This window comes from Bos javanicus, chromosome 13, assembly GCF_032452875.1.
Source record: "Bos javanicus breed banteng chromosome 13, ARS-OSU_banteng_1.0, whole genome shotgun sequence".
NCBI classification, from domain to species: domain Eukaryota; kingdom Metazoa; phylum Chordata; class Mammalia; order Artiodactyla; family Bovidae; genus Bos; species Bos javanicus.
In genome coordinates, this window is record NC_083880.1 from 63,990,099 (window position 1) to 64,007,498 (window position 17,400).

Consider the following 17,400-nt stretch of genomic DNA (forward strand, 5'->3'; position numbering starts at 1 on the left):
GGAGACTTACAGGAGATTTGGTTTGATCTCTGGGTCAGGAAGATCCCCTGAAGCAAGAAATGGCAACCCATTCCAATGTCCTTGCCTGGGAAGTCCCATGGGACCAAGAAGCCTGGCAGGCTTCAGTCCATGGGATCACAAAGAGTCAGACATGACTGAGAGATTAAACAACAACAACAACAAATCCACTAATAATGCTGCTGAGAAACATAGGCAGTGTCCCTCCCATGCTGGAGCTTTTAGTCTAGCAGGAAGTCATACAGAATAAGAGCATTAAGACAAATAAAATAATTAGAGGTTATGATTAGACTAATGAGGGCAACAGATCTGGATCAATGATGATGAATAGCAGAGGACATACTATAGACTGAACTGGATCGTTAAGGAAAGCCTGTCTGAGGAGGTGATATTTAAGCTGAGACCTAAAGGATGAGAAGGAGCTCTTGCTGTAAAGAACTGGCAATGGTGAGTTGTGTGTATGGAGAAGAGGGGACTAAGGTTACAATGCGCTTGCAATGAGGGAAGCCAGTGTAGGAGTAAAGTGACTGGAGTAATAGGTAAGAGTCAAATGGCCTTTTTAGGGACTTCCCTGGTGGTTCAGTGGCTAAGACTCCAAGCTCCCAATGCAGGGGGCCCAGGTTTGATCCCTGATCAGGGAACTAGGTCCCATATGCCACAACTAAGAGTTCATATGCTGCTACTAAAGATCCTTCATGCTGCAACTAAAAGATTCTGTCCCTCATGCACAGTGAAGATCCAAGGTCCTGCAAGCCTCGACTAAGACCCAGCACAGCCAAATTTAAATATAAATAAAGACAAATATTTTAAAAATGGCCTTTGTAGAGCATAATGCTGAGTTGGACTTTTCGTCTAAGAGCAATGGAAAGTCCACTAAGGACTTTCAAGGAAAGTTGGAACATGATCACAGTTTAGATTTTAAAAATAATAGCCATCTGGCTACTGAGTGAATAATGGATAGAGGGAGTGAGGAGTGGCAGCAGGGAGACCAGTGAGGAGGCTGCCACAGTTAACCAGGTGAATGCAGACAGTAGCTTGGCTCAGGATGGTAGAGAGAAATGGGTGGATTCAAGAGATATTTTAGAGGTAGCATTGATCAAAATTTCCCCAAGTTCCCCTATTTCTTATGCCTGGCACTTAGACCCTGGCTCTTAAAAAAGTCTGAGACTTTCATTAATAAAAAATTGAGACAGAAACTGAGAGCAAAAAACTCTCAGATTGAGGAGTAGATAAAATCTCTAAATCTTTAAACACAACCGAAATTGAAGGAGGACTTCCCTAATAGTCCAGCGGTTAAGAATCCACCTTCCAATGCAGGGGATGTGGGTTTGATCCCTGGTCAGGGAACTAAGATCCCACATGCCAAGGGGCATGCCTGTATGCGGCAACTACTGAGCCCTCTAGCTCTAGAGCGTGTGCACTGCAACAGAGAAGTCCACAAGCCACAACAAATAGCCCATATATATATATAGGCAAGCAAACACATCTGAAAGCTTTTCCCCTCCCTGGCTGCCTGATGAGTAGCTGCCATTATGTGACATGGTAACCAGCCAGGCAAGGAAATTCATGACTCACCAAACTGTTGCACACCGAGTTAGTGGTGATACTGGGCCCAGAAAGCAGGGTTCTCAACATCTGTTTCCTATACTAGCTGCCTCTTGTTCCTGGGCCCGGTCTCTGGTGAAGCCCCTTGGGAAATCCATACCTGTTCCCTCCTCAGCCCTTGGACCCAAGTATTACAAAGGCCCAAAAGGAACCAGAGATCTGGTCTTACATAGTGCCCTGAGGACAAATTTCTGGTACCTGCTACCTCAAGACCTCTCCGTTTCCTTCCTGTCCCCTACCACAAATGTCCACCATTGCAAAAGTCATCCTGTTAGGAAGACCAAGTTATATACTAGGCCTCCAAAGGCTAAAATTGACTCTGCTTCCCCCAGCCTCTTCTCTCTGAATCTTTCTCACTCCTTAAAGGAGCCATCCCTCCCCCAGTTATGCATCCAGATCCTTCATGCCCTTCCCCCAAGTACACACTGCTGCTCTGGGAAAGAAGATGGGTATAGTGGGCTTTGTTTACTGCTTTCTAGAATCCATTCTTTCTTTTCCTTTTCCAAACAGGACCCTGAATTTTCAGCCATGTGATCTGAGTAAGACTGACCTCACCCCCATTTTCGGGAATGGGCCCTAAATGGCTTTAACTAACCAATACATCCCACATCCCTAGCCACAGTAATTGGTGCAGGCATGAGTACATGACCCAAGTCAGGTCAATCAGAGTCAACAGGACTCAGTTCTGGAATCTTGCATTGAGTCATTTGGACAATGGCCTTTTCTTTTCTGCTAAGTTTGAGCTTGGAAGCACCCAGACCCAGGAGCAGCTGGTAGCTGAAGATAAAATAAGGTAAGGCCACGACTAATGCCTGACTGATTCTACTGGTCAAGATACAATGAACCAGTTTTCAGTCGAGTCAGTTTATTACTTACACAGTCAGCAAGAAGAATAAGCCAGGTTTCCATGACCCTTGCTCTACACACCAAGAAGGATGACACTGAAACAAAAGAGGCTGAACAATTGCAACATGAGTGTAGGGTACCCTATTGCTGAGGAGCCAATTCTGGAGCACAGTTAGCAGGTTTTATATTCTGTAATGCCATTCTGAGTAGGGTAGGGAAGAAAGTCCTACAGTTCATCAGAACCTGGGAAGCAGTAAGGAAACTCTCAGGGCAGCCTCCCATGGGAGACAGGGAGGCAAGTGGAAGACGCTCTCATTACCTTACAAGCCTTGCACTCTTTCATGTTCTGGAAGGGTCACTAGGCATTCTGCCAAGACTTAGATAAGCTCTTCAAACTTTTGCTAGTGTGCCCTATATGAATGATTGTATGCAAGGTAACCGTGGTGTCCTGGCAGAGACCTTCCCCAGTAGTATCACATGGGGAAGGAGAGGGCCTGTCAAGAATTAACCTAATTTCTAGGAAGTGCTTTGGAAAAATTAGAAAAGACTGGATCTCAGTTCCATTATTTGAGCCACTGAAGCAATCCTTGCCTGCAGCAATTATTTTTTTTTTTTTAATATATATTTACTTTTGGCTGCTCTGGGTCTTCATTACTGCCTGGGCTTTCTCTAAGTACAGTGAACAGGGGCTACTCTTCCCTGTGGCCTGTGGGTTTATCATTGTGGTGGCTTCTCTTATTGGGCAGCACAGGTTCTAGGCACATGGGTTTTAGTAGTTGGAGCTCGAAGGCTCTAGGACAGGCAGGCTCAGTAGTTGTGGCGCACGGACTTAGTAGCCCCATGGTATGTTGGATCATCCTGGATCAGGGATTGAACCCATGTCGCCTGCACTGGCAGGCAGATTCTTAACCACTGAGCCACAAGGGAAGTCCCTGCAGCCATTATTGATGGACATTTCACCAATTTCCTTTTCTAATTTAATCTAGCTTGAGTTCACCCGTTAGTCACTTGTAATCAAAACAACAGATAAGTTCTAGATTGGTTCTAGATTTAAGTGTAGAATAGATTATTGGTATCTTATCTTATTGATTCTAGATTTAAGTGTAGAATAGATTTAAGTGTAAAATAGATATAGGTAGGTATAGATATAGATAGATATCAACCAAATAAGATACCAATTGTATCTTAACCAATACAACAGAAGATGGAACTCAGCCTCCCAAAGAACTCTCCTATACTTCCCTGACTTCAATTACCAATTGCATGTTGATAACTCTCAGATCTTTATTTCCAGCCCAGATTTCTCTTGTTGACAATTCAGACATTTTGTATCAAAATACCTCCTAGACATTGCCACCTGGATATCCCAAAGTCACTTTAAACTCCAAGTATCTAAAACTGAGCTCATGGTCTTCTTTCCAACAACTCACTCTTCTCCTTAATTCCTTATCTCTATGAATGGCAGCATTAATCTTTCAGTATCTCAGCCAGAAACCTAGGAATAAGCCTCGATACCTCGCACTTTCCAATCCCTTATGTACTTTCAAGCTTTGACCTAAATATCAGTCAAATCTACCTACTCCTCTCTATCTTCATTACCACCACTCTAATCTAAGCCACCAGCATTTCTCACCTACACAAGTAGCTGCTGTTCTCTCTTGACTGGTCACCTGCTGCCACCCTCCATCCTCCAGCCATTCTTCATGCCTGACATTTATTAACTGAATGAATGAAGGGACAAGTGAATATCACTAACCCCTCACTTAAAACCCTTCACTGGTTTTCTTTTACACTTAAATCTATTTTACACTTAAATCTATTCTACACTTCAATCTAGAACCAAAGCCATGGGACTTCCCTCATGGTCTAGTGGCTAAGACTCTGTTCTTCCAATTCAGGGGGCCTGGGTTTGATCCCTGGTCAAGGAACTAGGGTTTCCCTGGTGATTTGAACAGTAAAGAATCTGCCTGCAACTCAGGAGACCTGGATTCAGTCTCTGGGTCAGGAAGATCCCTGGAGAAGGAAATGGCAACCCACTCCAGTATTCTTGCCTGGAAAATTCCATGCACAGAGGAGGCTGGTGGGTTATATAGTCCATGGGGTTGCAAAGAGTCAGACACGACTGAGTGACTAACTTTCTTTCAAGGAACTAGATCCCACATGCCACAACTAAGACCCAGCACAGCCAAATAAAAATAAATAAATATTAAAAAGAAACCAAAGTCTCCTTGTAAGACTGCTTACAAGGGCCAACATGATCTATCCCCCTACCTACCTCCCTTGCCTCATCCCTCACTTTTCTGCCCTATTTGCATCAGAAAAAATTATTTATCAATGATCATGCCCTTGGTACCTTATACTTTCTACATCCCAACAGCATCTGTCCTTGTTTGGCAAAGTCCCACTTATCCTTCAAGGCTTATTCTTAGTCTCCTTCTCTGTGAAGACTTTGATTTCATCAAGGAATCTGTTCTTTCAATATGCTTCCAAAGCACTTAGCAGCTGCCTCTAACCTGCACTCAATGATCACTATCTGATAATTCTGTTATCTGAAGTACGTAGGAGTCTTCTTCTGTGCATTTTGTCTACTGAATCTTTCTTTTTCTTCAGTGACAAGCTGTTTATTGAATTTTGCAGCAGTATGGGGTATCTCCTATTGTATATTAGAACCCCAGGATTCAGAAAGCTTATAAAGTGGCAATACTGAATTGGACAGTCTCGTCTCCCAGAAGAACCTGCCATTCTACCCCTGATTCTGCAATAGCTGCCAGGCAGATCACTCTGCTGCTGGAACCATCCTGTTTCATGGCCAAAGACAGAGTACTGGCAGTGGATTGCAGACATTCTTTGTCATGCCTTCCCGGTAGGTAGCCTCAACATAGCCATAGATATAAGAGCTCCCGGAGTCCCCGATGGTGAAGGCCTACCTTACCATCATACCCTCCATGGGTACCGAGGACACCTGTCCCCCTTCTTGGGAGTCCCAGCCCTCAATGATGATTCCTGCCATCAGATCTTCTCGGTATTGGTAACACATCTCCTTAAGGAGGCTGGCCGCCATGTGTCCAGTGGAGGCTCAGTCAGCTCAACATTGTGCAAACCAAGCTGATAAGTGACTGCATCGGCTTCTGCCTGAGGATCAGCTGCTGAGCCTGAGTGGCAACAAAAAATACCACCATGAATAAGGGTCAGCTTGTCAGTCACTCGGTTGGTGGTGTATGACTCCGTGGTTGTTCTGGAGTTGGCTTCTAGAATCATGTCCCCATCAAATTGCACAGCCATGATAGGGATCCCTGTGGAGACTTCCTGGTTTTCCCAGTCAGAGGCAATGGCCTCGGGCCCCCAGACTGGTGCTGGCCCCTCTCCCCGAGCAGCTGCTAAGGTGGCCGCCATCTTCCTGCACTGATATTGCTATGTCTACTGAACCTTACTCATGATGGATTGTTTCCTTGTATATTTTAGCAGTTGTTTCCTTGTGGATTATTAGCTGTTTGGAAGGGCTCTATATATAGGAATTCTGTGTAACCTGCAATGGTTGGGGGAGGAAGGGGGTCCATGGAGGAGATCTGGAGAAGATTTGCGTTAGTTTCTGCTAGGAATCTGAGAGGTACTTTTGAAGTTCAGTTCAGTAGATCTCCTTAAATGTTAATTTCTTAGCCTTGGAGTTCCCTAGATATGCAGGTATGTAAATATGAACCCCACATGCATCACCTCATTTTCATCAAGGATAAGCATGCAATTTCAAATTCTTAAAGATAGTGTCTTTGCCTCATCCAAAGACCAGTTTGTTGGGACCTATATCCCTTTTGTCTTCTTTGCTAGGGACATGTATCCTTTTTGTCTTCTTTTGTCTTCTGTACTCAGACATTTGCTTGTTTTCCCCTAGTCTGCATTTTCACTGTTGGTACAGCCCTTTAAGTGTCCTAGATTTATCAGGGATCTCAGTTACAACCCTTAACTTCATGTAAGTCAAAGCCTTCATCTCCCCCAAATGTCTGTTAAAACCCAAATGGCTGCAGATCCATTTGTGCATTTAAAAGAATGTTTATTGTTTTTATCTCCAGCAGTCCCATGTGCTGTGTAGCAGGAAGTTCCAGATATTATCAGAAAAGGAAATCCAACTCAATAGTTAGCAGACAGAAATGTCACTGTCTGTTTACTTGTCTATTTTCTCCATGAGTATCAAGCCCTGAGAGGGCAGAGACGGTCTGACTCATCTCCGGCTCAAGACACCCATCTAAGAGACTTCACACAGAGTAGAAGCTCAGGGCATTTGTTGAAACTTCCGTTCAAACACCCCTATTGATGGGGAGCTCAGTTTCTCCCACTTCCAAAGTAATCTTTCCTTTGGAGAGAGTTGTGTTACCTGGGTGACTATCTGGCTAGTGGGGGACAGCCCTGCCCCTTTTCTGTGTTTATTCTTCCCAACACTTGGCTTACCCATTCAGATTCTGCAGAGTAGGGCTCAGGGTCTGGATGATCCCAGTGATAACCCATACTTTGAGCTTTGTTCCAGGGGAAAGTACATGGGCAGGTTCAAGAGCAGGTGGCGCAGTGGTAAAGAATCTGCCTACCAGTTCAGGAGATGCCAGAGACGTGGGTTCGATCCCTGGGTCAGGAAGATCCCCTGGAGTAAGAAATGGCAACCCACTCCAGTATTTTTGCTTGGAAAATTCCACGGTCAGAGGAGCCTGGTGGGCTACAGTCCAAGGGGTCACAAAGAGTCAGACACAACTGAGGGAGCACACACAAAGTTCTCATGCACTGTTAGAGGAAGTCTAAACTGCCGCAACATTTTGGAAGAGCAACTTAAAAGCATCTACTGAAATTTTAAGTATGTATAACTATCAATCTTGCAATTTACTTCTCTGAATCTATTCTATTCATATTAATACAAGAGGAGTTACTGCAGCATTGTTCATGGGAGCAAAAAATTGAAACCCAACCAAATGTCCATCAATATGTGTTCAACTAAATCAACTTTCCACAGCCATAGCAGTGGGAAACTGTAAGATGGTCTTTGTTTTTAATGAGGAACATCTATGCATATTGACATAAGTAGAACTCCAGTGTCATATTACTGAGTGAAAAATGTGAGTCTGCAGGACAGAGTATATCATATGACATACTAACAAAGGAACAAACAAACTCATAAGCAGTATAAATTGGTATGTCCTGAAGGCTATTTGGCAGTTTCTATCAACTTTTAAAATACTATTTAAAATTTTAAAATAACCTCAGCTGACTAATCCCCACTAATAGGCATTCATCTTACAAATAAATATGCAAAATAATGTATAAAATATTTAATTGCAGCATTGTTTGTAATAAAATATTAGAAACAACTTTTCTTTCCATAGGGGACTGGATAAATATTGTGCATAAATATATTGGGATACCATGTATGTGTGAAAAAGAAGGAGGCTATTTTCCATACTGATAAAAAAAAAAAAAAGCCTGAAAAATATACTATAAAATGAAGAAAAACAAGGTGCAGAAGAGTCTTTCTTTATTTGGAAAATACATATATGTATTTACACATTGAGTTTTAAATGCTAGACTATCTCTGGAAGGAATTACAAGAAGCTAGAATTGCTGGTTGCCTTTAGGGAGTAAAGAGACAATTGGGAACAGAGAAGAGAGGGACACCCACTTTTCACTGTTTTCCCTATTGAACCTTTGGAATTTTGATCTCTGTCCCTGTAATTGTCAGTTCATAAAATTTTTTAAAGCATAGTTCTTCTAAAACTAGAAGCAAAACAGGCCCTTTGACACAATGCACTTCCTGTGTGTACATACATGTGTTGTGTAGAAACAAGGAAAACTCCAAGTCAGGAGCAGTAGTGGAAGCTCTCTGGGATGGGACGAGGGGCGGTCAAGGGTAGCCCTGACTTTATTTTGTTTTTGTTTTTTATACTTTTTAAAAAATTACAAAGTCTGCTTGTGTTTTATATAATACTTTATATAAATTGCTGCATCATTTAATATACATTTTAATTCAAAACTTTTTTTATTTTCTGACTTCACCATGTGGCATATGGGACCCTAGTTTCCTGATTAGGCACAGAACCTGCACCTTCTGCAGTGGAAACATGGAGTCTTAACCACTGGATTACCAGGGAAGTCCTTAAATACATTTTAATTTTTAAAAATAGACTTCAGGATATTTTCCTGGTGGTCTATTGGCTAGGAATCTGTCTGCCAATGCAGGAGATGCAGGTTCAATCCCTGATAGGGGAACTAGGGTCCCACATGCCGTGGGGCAACTAAGCTCACGTACTGGAATGAAGAGACAAATAAATAAATATTTTTTAAAAATAGACTTCAGGTGGATAGAATGCAACTACCCACACTCCCAGGCAAAGGAGAAGGATTCACCTCATGCGATTTGCCCAACCTGCCTTCCCCAAGGACACCCTGGCTCAGCTTGGGACACCCAGGTTACACCCAGCATCATTCTAGAGAGCTTCTCCTGTCATTACCTACATGGCTCCCTGTCTCCAGTGTCTGGGAGTCTCTGGTCTTCAGATGTGAGGGTCTCATTGATGTGAGGTTGAGCAGGGTCAGCCCAGGAAACTTGGGACATCTGGCTCTAGCATCTTACCTCTCTGGTGTCCCCTTCAATGCCGCGTCACCCTTCTCCCCACCTCCCAATCTGTGTTTTTCTCAGAACGCTCAGTGGAGAGAAGGCATCTGGAAAACCCATTTGACTAAATGAGTAGGGATTGAGTGCTCCCTTTCTCTCAACTAGTTGCATTTTAGGAGGCATCTAGAGAGGGCAAGGCTTGGGAACTTCCCTGGTGGTCCAGTGGTTAAGACTCCAGGCTACCAATGCAGGGGCCACAAGTTCGATCCCTGGTCAGGGGACTAAGATCCCACATGCCACAAGGCATAGCCAAAAGATTAAAAACAAACAAACAAACAAAGGCAATGCTTAACTGTGAGAGAGGACCCAGTCAATGGTGGAATTTCTGGCAGTAGTGAGGAAGGGATCCTGAGGCAAGGGCTTTGCTGTCACTCTTAGGTCACTTTTTAGGTAATGCTGTATAGCGTTACCATATAGCACTTAAGAGCTATATGGACTCTGGAGTCAGGCCGATAGGGTTCATATCCATCTGTCATTGTGCATGCGTGCTAAGTTGCTTTAGTCGTGGCTGACTCTGTGTGACCCTGTGGACTGCAGCCTGCCAGGCTCCACTGTAGGGGGGAATTTTCTGTGAAACCTCGGACAGATAACTCAAAGTCTCCATGCCTGAGTTCCCAAACCTGTAAGATGGGGACCACAAAAGGAGCTTCTTCAAAGGACAGTGGTGAATCTATATTGAGATGTTACATGCAAAACCTTTAGAACATCTCCTGGAACAGAGAAAGCGAGCAAGCAATGTTAGTCATGGTTATTATTTCTCGTACAAATGCTTTTTTTTTTTCTTTTTTAAAGGGCACAAATTAAAAAGCTTTGATAGTCCCTGCAAGAAAAATCCAACCTAGCAAGTTAACACAGCACCTGGATAGACAGCAAAGAGGTATTAATCACCAGCTTTGCAATCCCATCCAAGTCAGGAGCCTCGGTCATGACACAGTGAACAAAAGTCTAAAGGAAATGATGTTCTGACCAAAATCTGTGACGACTTCATCTCAGAGATGCAAACATCTGACCTGGGAGTTATGAACGGCTAAACTCAGAGGAGCTGGTGCAAGCTGACTGTGCATGTAGGTCAGTGGTCACGTTGTATTTTCTTAACTAAATTGAGTAAATATATTTCAATGCTGCCTTTTTTTTCTTTTAAATCACTTTTTTGAGGTATAATCAATTTTGACAAATATATATACCCTACCATCCCACAATCAAAAGAGAACACTTCTACCACTCTAGAAAGTTCCCTCACTCCCTTTGTAGTCAGTCCATCCGCCCATCCCCAGGAAGCTATGGATCTGCTTCCTGTCAGTATGTGTTACTTTTGCCTGTTCTAGATATGCTTATAATGGAATCCTATGGCATGTACTCTTTTGCTTCTGGTTTCTTCTGTAAAGCATAATATGTTTTTTAAACATTTATTTTTACTTATTTTTGCCTGTGCTGGGTCTTTGTTGCTGTGCACAGGCTTTCTCTAGTTGCAGCGAGTAGGGGATTATCTAGTTGCAGTGTGTGGGCTTCTCACTGCCGCGGCTTCTCTTGTTGCAGAGCGCAGGCTCTAGGGTGTGCAGGCTTCAGTAGTGTGGCCCACAGGCTTAGCTGCCTTGTGGCATGTGGGATCTTCCTGGACCAGGGATCGAACCCATGTCCCCTGCATTGGCAGGCAGATTCCCAACCACTGGACCCCCAGGGAAGTCCTACATTTTGAGAGAATAAAGATGAACTGAGTCTGAACTCTAGGAGGAGAGGGTGAAGAGGTTAGACCTGGAGGTAGAAGCCTCAAGTTCTTCTTTTGTCCCTCTTGCTCACATATTCTGTTCCCTGGGCTAGTCCTACCCTCTCATCCAGACTTCAGTTCCCATATTTGTAAATTTGTGGCACTAGATGATCTCTAAATAACCATTCCATGCAATTCTATTACAGGTAGAAGGATTTCTTCTCCTTCAAGAAGGTACTTTTTTTTAAGGTTCATAGGTAAGGTCCTGCCACAGGATCTTAGAGTAGACCCTAGTGAATTCCTCTGGCAGAAAGGTAGGGCAAAGTCCTACCAACTAGCAATGAAGAAACAGAAAACCAACTAGCAATGAAGAATAAGCAGGGAGGCCCCAGGAAAGTCTAGGAATAGATCAACAAGTATTTACACTCCACTCAGAGCCTCTGGGCTTCCCAGGTGTTGGGCTCAGTGGTAAAGAACCCACCTGCCAATGCAGGAAACACAAGAGATGTGGGGTTCAATCCCTGAGCAGGAGGAAATGGCAACCCACTCCAGTATTCTTTTCTGGGAAATCCCATGGACAGAGGAGGCTAGTAGGCTACAGTTCAGAGCATCATAGAGTGTCAGTCACGACTGAGTGACTGAGCACTTGCGCAGAGCCTCGACCTCTGGCTTTTCTGCCCACAGCTCCTGGCAGGAGACTCTTGGCTGGAATCAAGAGTTGGCCTGGATGATTTTTAAGATGCAGGAAGAGTTCTGAGGACCTCAGAGAGCAGGCCATGGTGAAGGGCTGAAGCTACCACTCTGGGCCCCAACAACAGGGTGGGCAGAACCGAGGGAAAAGGCAGTAGGAAGAGCTTGATCCAGAGGATGGATCAGAACCTGTCAAAAACATCATTGAGTCTAAAAGCTCCCAGTATCCAAATAAATCCGAGGGTTCCAAGTGGCTCAGGCTTAGCACCTTTAACATCACGTTCAAGAACTGCAGTATGAAGGGCAAATTGTTGCAAACAAACTAAAGGTTTAAATATAGGGGACTATCTGAATAAACTTCAATCCATCCTTAATATGAGACAATGAAATACTATGTGACTGTTAAAGTATTAGGCAGCTCTGTATATACTGCTAGGGACTGTTCAACTTGTATTGTTAAATTAAAAAAAAAAAGGCAAATTTCAGAAAAGTGTGCATAGTACACTATCATTTGTGTTCAAAACAGGGGGATCATACCTACGTATGCGTGCTTGTGCACGCAGAGATTATTTCTGATAGTTCACACAAGAAGCTGGTGACACCAGTCCCCCCTAGGGACTAGAAGTTGATTGGAGGGTCCTAAAGGCAAAAAATAGGAGGGAAACTTTTACCCTTTGTTCTCTGAGACTTCAAATCATGTCCATTTTAACCTATTCAAAAATGGATAAAAATGTAGTAAATCCAAGAACAATAGTCCAGCTCCCAAGAGCAATTTTAAAATGACTCAAATATTTATCTGTAACTCTCAAGAGACATCAAAGGGTCTCCACCCCTTGTCAACACTCTTTAGAATCTCCTTTGTTCTCTCCAGTCCTCCCAAGCCCCACTGCAGCCTCTCAGTGTTGCTCACTTACCAAATCTGTCATTTCCCATCAGAAACTGTCCCCCTAGGCCCTTTTCCACAAGTCTTGCTTTTTTCTTTCCTTCCTTCTTTCCTGTCACTTCTCTGTCCTATTTCTGTCTCCCTGTTATTCCAGTTCTTTACCTAAAAAACCTGGAAAGTGGTCAGACAAGACAAAAACTCTCCTTAGAAAGCAACAGGCAGAAAAGAAGTGAGCAGGCAAAGGAATTCCCTGTGTGTGTGTGTGTGTGTGTGTGTCCCAAGTGGCTTTAGTCGTGAGGAGAGAGGAATAGCAGGCAGCGACTCTAGGCCCTTAAACTTTCCCTTCAAATAGAGCAGTTCTACTCTTCACCGACTACAGGCCTTGTGCTATGTGCTTGATCGCTCAGTCATGTCTGACTCTTTGCGACCCTATGGACTGTAACCCACCAGGCTCCTCTGTCCAAGGGCTTCTTCAGGCAAGCATACTGGACTGGGTTGCCATGCCCTCCTCCAGAGGAATCTTTTCGACCCAAGGATCGAACCCGTGTCTCCTGCACCTCTTGCATTACAGGTGGATTCTTTATCACGGAGCCACTGGGGAAACCCCAAAGGAATTCCCTGTCATGCCCCTATTGTGCAGACAGAGAAACAGAGGCCCACTGAAGGACAGAGAATCACCCAAAGCAAGTCAGAAGCAGAGCCAAGACAGGGGTGTAGGGCTCCTAATATATATATATATTTAACATTTATTTATTTGGCAGTGCCATATCTTAAGTTGCAGCATGTAGGATCTTCTATCTTCCTTGAGGCATGCAGGATCTTTTGTTGCAGCATGTGGGATTTAGTTCCCTGACCAAGGATCAAACCTGAGCCCCCTGCATTGAGAACATAGAGTCTTAACCACTGGACGACCAGGGAAGTTCTAGAGGGCTCCTGATTTGAATCATATTCCTGACCATTCAACCCCAAGGTCAACTTCTACTCATCCTTCAAAGCCCATCTCAGATGTCCTCTTTTCCAGGAAGGCTTCTGTGCATCCTTTTTTTCCCCCTGGATTCCCCTAGTTCTTTGTTCTAATCACTATCCTTGCCTCTTGGAACTCCCCTGTGGCTCAGCTGGTAAAGAATCCCCCTGTAATGTGGGAGACCTGGGTTCAATTCCTGGATTGGGAAGATCCCCTGGAGAAGGGAAGGGCTACCCACTCCAGTATTCTGGCCTGGAGAATTCCAAGGACTATATAGTCCATGGGGTCAAACAGTCAGGCACGACTGAATGACTTTCACAGCCCTTATCTCCCTGCATTTTAAAGTCTTTGATTATGTTTCTGTTTACACTGAAGGGGCTTCCCGGGTGACGCAAGTGGTAAAGGACCTGCCTGCCAATGCGGGAGCATAAGATACATGGATTCGATCTCTGGGTTGGGAAGATCCCCTGGAGAAGGGCATGGATATCTTCTCACAAGACTTTCAGGATCAAGTGATTCCAAGCCAAGAAACAAAAGCAGAATTGTCCCATTCCTCAATGGATTCAAATGAAAACTGGTAATAAAATCAGGTACAACTCCAAGAGAAGACACTGGAGAAGAACCAAGCTGGGTCTATAAGAAGCCTCCTATATAAAGTGGCACACATGCTGTGTGTTAAGATCACTTGTATATTAACCAACCAAGTCACAGTGACAACATCACTACTGTCTGAACAGCTTATGGGGGAGATGGAATGCTTGGCTCCTGATGTTTCCTGTTTCTTCACTAGCAGTCTATGAGGCTCAGTAATAAATATGTGAAACTTAAAAAAAAGGAAATGTAGACTTGTAAGGGACCTACGGGAACAGTTTCTTACAGTGAGTTACACGAATGTATCCATCTGTCAAAATTTATTGAACCCTACGTTTATGACTTGTGCACTGCACTGTAATTTAATCTCCAAAACAAGGCAAAATTATCTTGTAAAACAAACAAACAAAAAAAGAGAATAAAGTGTGGACAAATTAAGGGGGGAGGGGGAAATGAAGGGCGTGGGAACCCACTTCAGTTATTCTTGCCTGGAAAATGCTATGGATAAAGGAGCCTGGTGGGCTTCAGCCCATAGGGTAACAAAGAGTCGGACACGACTGATACAACTTAGCGTGTTACACTGAAAGAGATTCTCCAGTATAGAAAAGGTTAGATATCTCCTGGAAAGAAACTAGGCATTCCTGAGTATGTGGTGAATTCAAAGTGTTCAGTGCTCTAAGAGACAGGCAGACAATGTGTTTGTTTTGGAGGCTCTGAGGAGTGAGAGGTTAATTCTTTTCAAAGACAGCTTGGAGAACTTATTGGAGGAAGTGTCTTTTGGCTGAGATATATACCCTGGATTTGCATCCCACATATGCAGATTACTCAATTTCAACTATATGACTTTAGCAAAAGAAAATAATTGCAATAAGACAAAATGTACTAGAGTAAGATGAATAACTCAAGCTGCTTCTTAATTTTCATGCAAAAAACTTTTCAACACACTCACAAGGCTGAAATCAAGCCATGTTCTCATCTGGAGACCCAAATAGGGAAAGTTTGGCCCTAGGCTCCCTCAGGTTATGGGCAGAATTCATTTTCTTGCTGCCGTACCACTAAGATTTCCGTTTTCTTAGTCTTTTGGGCAGGAACCACTCTCAGCTTCCAGAAGTCCCTCTTGGGTCCTTGCCATGTGGCCATCTTCACAACATGGCAGTTTGCTCCTTCAAGGCCCACATAGGAGGGTCTGCTACTCAAAAAAATGATTTTTTAAAAAATACTTCAGGATGTCAAAAAAAAAAAAAAGTTAGTAACCTGGGAGGTAGCTTCTCAGCAAGGAAACTCTCAGGTTTGGGGATGGTTTAGGGAAGGGATAAAGTTGGTAAGGTATCATTAATGCAGGGTTGCTCCATGGGGGTTTCTGATCTAGAAACAATTTTAAGACTTCAGTTGCAAACCCAATAACATTACTTGTATAATGGTGCTGGCCATGTTGTTCTTTAATCAGTTGCCTCTGACTTTTATGGAAAACATTCAACTATCATTAAAAAATGAAGTTAAGCTGTTGGGACCATTTCTTTGAAGATCTAACAGAAATTCAGCCTTATTGGTAGTTGGAGGGAAATACACCCTGTGTTACAGCACATGTTGAGTTTTCTCCATCAGAAAATTTCAGTGTGTATTTTGATGAAAACAAGCTGGATTAAAATGGACAGTTTTGTTACTGTAACTTTAAAATCAGCACTTTTAGAGATAACAGATGCCAAGAATCAGTACAGTAGTATTCCAAAGTGATTTTCTCTAGAAACGGGAGTATATTGAACAGAACGTTTTCAACTGCCTACCAGTACAATCTTGTGGAAGATGCTTTAAAGTCACTTTCTACTTCGTTAGTAAAGGTTTCTCTGAAGAGCTGCAGGCACGTTTTAAGGTGTAATTTATAAAGACTAACATACAAAGAATAGTGCTGAATTAAGTGGCATTTAATATCTATAGGCCATTTTGGTCCAAGAAGTTACTTCAGTGTCAGTCAGTATGCAGCACCTGAAGCTTTTCCATAAACAAGGGTGTAATATGAAAGCTGCTTTTTTTTTTTTTTTTTAAGAATAAAAGCACATTCCATGTACGAAAATGAGTTTAAAATAATAAACTGAGGCAAACAGTTAAGAGGTTTTATTTTTAGAACAGCAAGTTAACTAAATATTTTAATGTTAGTTTGCTCATCTGTGATCTGAGATCATGCTGAAGTGAGAAAAACATCCCCCAAACTATAATACATTGGGGGGGAAAAAAAAAGACTAAAATTAGTAATTCCAGCTACAGTCTTCAGATCACCTTTGTAATGTGTTATGGGTCCATTTTTCCTGGAATAGCTTAAACTGAAGCAGTTTCCCCTGTTTTGGAGATTTTGTAGTTAATTTTAATTTTGGCTATTGTTTGGAGGATGGGCTGTTGTGTAGATATGAAGTATAGTTTTTCCATAAAACAGATGTTTATTTTGTATTAAAAATACCACTGTACTTGTTTTACACCATTTGTATACATGTGGTGATATTAATGCTGACCTGTAAAATTCAGGAATTAAAATGTGACCCTGTAATTCTATGGTTGTTGCTTTTGTTTGGTTTGTTGTAAGTATAAGTAAACTTCATTTTGAGTTAAAAATAAATAAATAAATAAATAAAAAATACTGTACATTTTTTCACACACAGCCTTTATAGTTGTATGCTATTTATTATCGAACATATAAGCACATAGAATATGGAGCCAGCCATTTTGCAGATGAGAAAACTGAGGCCCAGACAAAGAAAGTGACTTGGACAATGAACCTAGGATAGAACCAGGATTGAAATCTGGATTTACTGACAATCAGGCCAAGGTTTTTTCCATGGTGTACACACACACACACACACACACACACACACACACACATATCACAGTTACCCCCAATTCAAACATCTCTTGGTTGAACAACAAAGTTTTTTGAGTATAGGTTCTAGGGACATGCCCCTTGGTTAAGGTATAGGTCAGTCTTTTGGGGGAATATGGGGATTATGTTTGCCTTAGCTGGCTTTACCAATTACATTTCTTTCACCAGTAAAATAAGAATAAATTTTATCTATATTAGGGGGTTGTGGAGATTAAAGGAGTTATCAACACAGGTAAGGATGTAGAATGGGCTTTCCAGGTGGCGCTAGTGGTAAAGAACCTGCTTGCCAATGCAGGGGACATAAGGGACACGGATTCCATCCTAGGTCGAGCAGATCCCCTGGAGGAGGGCATGGCAACCCACTCCAATATGCTTGCCTGGAGAATCCCATGGACAGAGGAACCTGGAGGGTTACAGTCCATAGGGTCGCAAATAGACACAACTGAATCAACTTAGCACACACATAAGCAAGGATTTAGAATAATACCTGGCACATAGAGGTCCTAAGAGTGTCGTCATTAATATGGTTTGTTTAACTCTGTAAATCTAGGGCTAGTTCGGGGTAGGGGGTTGTGTTTCTAGA

The 17,400-nt window shown here is 42.8% G+C and overlaps 2 pseudogenes; one reads left to right on the plus strand and one right to left on the minus strand.

Moving 5' to 3' along the window:
• Positions 1-5,156: 5,156 nt before the first annotated feature.
• On the minus strand, positions 5,157-5,862 carry LOC133258860 (proteasome subunit beta type-6-like; annotated as a pseudogene).
• A 282-nt stretch (positions 5,863-6,144) lies between these two features.
• Positions 6,145-16,492, plus strand: LOC133258785 (large ribosomal subunit protein eL39-like; annotated as a pseudogene).
• Positions 16,493-17,400: the final 908 nt, after the last annotated feature.